Genomic DNA, 4,738 nt, shown 5'->3' on the forward strand with positions numbered 1-4,738 from the left:
TTTTCTCCACATTCTCACCAACATTTGTTGTTCGTATTCCTTTTGATGATCCTTTAGGCATTTTTAAGGTAATTACTTGAATTGCCTGCCTTCTAACTCCAAATGGGCACCAAAGGTGATCCCAAGGTCCAAGTTCCTCAATACCTATGAGAGGTAGTAGGAGAGGGGTGTTCGGAAGCTGGTGAACATCACTTAAGTTTGTGCCACTTCAAAATAAAGGGGATATGGATGATTCCACCCACACTGTCACAACTCCTAGTAGAATCATTCAAGTCACACTTAATGTAATGCCACTAAACCTGGGCTTTCCTTCTCTTATTTTAAGGACATTCTCAGGCTTCGGAGATGCATCTAAAAGAAACACAAATCTTACTCTAAAAAGTATTCCTGGATCCCATGCTGTCTTTTGATTTATTTTCTTGCTTTGGTGGAGGAGCACGTGCTCAGTCTGAGGAGAGAATAGGAGTGAACTTTGTGAGATCTGTTTTACCTTCACACGTATTGATGGTTGGGCTGGGGATTGAATTGTAGGTTGGAAAACAATCTGCCAGGAAGTGAAAAATTCATGTTTTTGCACAGAGTTTTCTGAGCAAACTTTTTATGACACCTGGCTTGAAAAACTAGCCTGGGAAGCTGAAGGGTAATTGAATAGCCAGAGACCTCCTGGGATTCTTAGAGACTTATCTCCCAATGTGTTTACATTTCAAAGGTGTTGAACCACAGATCCCGAAGCCAGTCATTTACATTCTGAAAGATTGTTAATAACTAGGGAGCAAAATTTCTCTGCTTCTCTCAGGAGGGAAGGGGCAGTTTTGGGGTCTATATAATCTCCCAGATTCGTCATTTCAGGCAGACCTGTGTGCAGAGTGACACCTGGCTCCCATCATGTCACCTGTAGGGTACTAGGTATAGGGAACTGGTGCTAAGTAATAACAACTTTGATTTCTCCTCTAGAAACCTCACATCTGCTTTCAGGGTAAAAATATGAATAAGTAGATAGTAAGAAACGTATAATCTATCTTACAATTTTGAAGTATCTGGAGAAGTCTAAAGCGGTTCTGATTTCTGATCCTTATGTGGGGCCCATATATTTTTCTCTCTTTAAAGCTTGAAGAATCTTCTCTTCAGCCCCATGTTATGAATGAAATAGGATGTGGGTCTTTGTACTGCAAACTGGTGGGTCCTTTCAATCTGGGAACTATGTCTTTCAGGCCTGGAAAGTTTTCTTATTTCATGTATGATTCCTTATCTTTGTTTTTTCTCTTTGTCCAGTTTTCCTAGACAAGTCTTCTAAATTTCTTGTTTATTTCTTATTTTCCATCTCTTTGTCCTCTTCATCTGATTTCTTTAACGTTATATTTCCAACATTTATACTAAGTTTAAAAGAAAGCTTTTTGTTTGAAATAGTTTTAGATTTACAGAAATGTTGCCAAATGAGTACAGAGAGTCTCCATATACCCCAGCAAACTTCCCCTAATGTAAATATCTTACTCGACCATAATGTAATAATCAAAACTAAGAAATTAACATTGGAACAATTCTATTAATTACAAACTTAAGTTTGGACTTCACCAGTTTTGGGTTTTTTTTCTTCTCACTAATTAATGTCCTATTTCTTTTAATGGATCCAGTCCAGGATATCACATTGCAATTATTTGTTATATCTCCTTAATTTTCTCCAATTTGTGAGGGTTTCTCATTCTTTCCTTGTCTTTCATGACCTTGATACTTTTGGGTAGTACTACTGTGTTATTTTTGTAGAATGTATCCCAGTTTGAGTCTGTCTCATACTTTCTAATGATTACATTGAGGTTGTGCATTTTTGGCAAGAATACTACAGAAGTGATATGTCTTTCTGTGTGACTCATATCAGGGGGTTCCTGTTGTTGCTATGTCTTATTTCTGCTGGTGTTTACCTTACTTGAGTAATCTAGTCTTTGCGAGGTTTCTCAACTATAAAGTTACTATTTTGCCCTTTTTAATTAATATCTTGGAAGTGATACTTTGAGAATATGTAAACATCCTATTTCCCCTCAAATGTTTGGTCACTAATTTTAGCATTCACCTTTGGTGGAAATTGCCTACAATAGTTATTACTATGCTGTTCTAATAGTGGTTTTTCTGTTTTCCTCATTCTTCCTAGATGTGTTCATTTGAATTCTTTTATAAGGAAGAGATGTCCCTTCTCCTCCAATTATTTATTCAATTATTTTTTTATCACAACTCATGAATATTTATTTTCTTCTATGAGATAGAAGCCAATGCTATCATTGTTTTGTTACTCAAATTGTTTCAGCTTTGGCCATTGTCTACCACAATTTTAATTTCCATAAGCTTTGTTTTATTTTTCAATTGCCTCCCACTGGCTCTCTTTTCATAACATTCTGCTCTTGTCTTATGGTTGCAAAATCTTAATTTTTCTGAAGATACTAATGGTAATTTGTTTTTTAATGTTCTCCCTGCATCAATCATCTGTTTCCTCCAGGTTGCTTTTTTCTATTTGTTTGCTTGCCTTGGTTTCTCTCTTTATGTTAGAGACATTCCTCAGATGACTGGTGATACTTCTTTGTCATCTCATTTCTAAAAGTATGCTATAAAAGCTGATGGGAATCCCTGAGCCCATGGGAGAGGCTTCACTGTGTGGCGACCTGACTGGGATTCTTGTTAATTATCACCTGATGTCAGCATCTTCAGATCCTTCCATCTGAGATGGTCAGACATACAAAGAATATTTTCAAATCTCCTGTTTGGGAGGAAATTCTGGGGATCTGAAGGAGAAGAAGGCTGAAGAATATCAGTATGTATGAACTCCCTGTAGTCTCCTTATTCTCTGAATCCCCACCTTCAGCTGGTGTCCCCAAATCCAGAGGCTTCTTATTTTATCCCCTCAGGAGCATATTTTTTTAAAATCTCTTTATTGTCACTTAGTAGCATTTTGGGATGGTAAATTAAGAAGATACATTTGTTCATCTGCCATGTAGAGCCAGAAGCCTCAATAACTATTTTAATATGAAACTTCTTAAGGGGGTTATAAGTAGATCTTAATTAGGATTTGGCAGAAATGTGCCGAGGCCTGTCTGTCGGTGGCAGCCTGTGGAGTCAGTCAGTAAATCGGAAGTTCTAATGTCTTTCCTTTAAACCAGAGTAACATGAAGACATTCAGATTTTGTACTTTGGTTGTAGATCTTTAGTTTGTGAAGTTTGGGGAGAAATCAGCACATAACTATGAGATTCCAATAAGCTATTAAAATGTTAATGACATTTTTCATTCCCAAGTAAAAATATTTTAGTAGGATCTTTCTAAATGAAATATAGAAGATATTTATCCTATTGGTAAAACTGACATATGATGATGTTCACAGGCTTTGGTTCTCTCTCTGGGGGTTTTTAAACCCCCATTTGATACTTATTGTGCTTTACTACAAGCCAGGTCTTGTAGGAGGTGCCAGGGATGCAGTGAGAGTCCTCACAGTCTAGTGGGTGGAGAAAGATCCATAAACAATTACAATCTCATGCAAGGGGAGTGTGGTAGTGGGGTGGGGGCGGGTGGTGCCCCACAGGGAAAGAGCACTTAATTCAAACTTGGGGTGAGGGAAGGCTCTTGGAGAGAAGCCTTTCCACATACTAACTTCATCATATGTGGTCTCCATATTGATTTCTGGTAGGCATCTCAGACATAACAAATTCAAAACCAGACTCCTGACTTGTCCCTCAGATCTGCTCCCCACATATTCTTTCCTGTCTCGCTAAATGGCAACCCCATCCTCGCAGCTGTCGAGGCTGTAAAACCTTTTCTTTTGCATCCCACAGCCATTCCACATGCTAGCCACCAGCATCTCCTACTGGTCCAGCCTTCAAAATGGAGCCAGCATCTGACTACCCTAGTTCTAAGCTACCGTTATCTCTTGTCAAAATATTGCACAGGCCTCCTGTTTCTGCCCTTGCCCCATTCCACTACAGTCCAGGCTAAACTTAACAGCCAGAAGTATCTTTTATATTTTTAAAATAAATTTATTTATTTTTTTTTTTCCACTGTGTTGGGTCTTCATTGCTGCACAGGGGCTTCCTCTAGTTGTGGCGAGTGGGGACTACTCATTGCGGTGCGCAGGCTTCTCAGGGCGGTGGCTTCTCTTGTGGATCACCGGCTCTAGGCGCGTTGGCTTCAGTGGTTGTGGCACGTGGGCTCAGTAGTTGCGGCTCGCAGGGTCTAGAGCGCAGGCTCAGTAGTTGTGGTGCACAGGCTTAGCTGCCCTGCGGCATGTGGGATCTTCCCGGACCAGGGATCGAACCCGTGTCCCCTGCACTGGCAGGCGGAATCTTAACCACTGCACCACCAGGGAAGTCCCCAGAAGGATCTTTTAAAATAGAAACTCTAATGTCCCCCCGTCATGTTCCTGAGGTCCTTTAGGTCACTACTCAAATGGTACCTTATCAGTGAAGTCTTAACCACTTTATACAGATAGCAACCCCCCTACCTCCACGTAGGCATTCACTATCCATTGTACTCCTTATCTTATGACATGCTATATCTTACTATTGTAAATTTACTATTTTGTTTATTTTCTGTCTTTCCCCCACTGGAATACAAACTCCATTATAATCAGAATTTGGTCTGTTTTGTCCATTACAGTATATTCCCTAGATAATCCTAGAACTGTGTAAATTTCTCTTGACATTTTTGTGTATGCCCTTCCAGACATTTTTCTATATTTATATATATATATATATATATATATAT

The sequence above is a fragment of the Mesoplodon mirus genome (assembly GCF_964341445.2).
Source record: "Mesoplodon mirus genome assembly, chromosome: 13".
NCBI lineage: Eukaryota > Metazoa > Chordata > Mammalia > Artiodactyla > Ziphiidae > Mesoplodon > Mesoplodon mirus.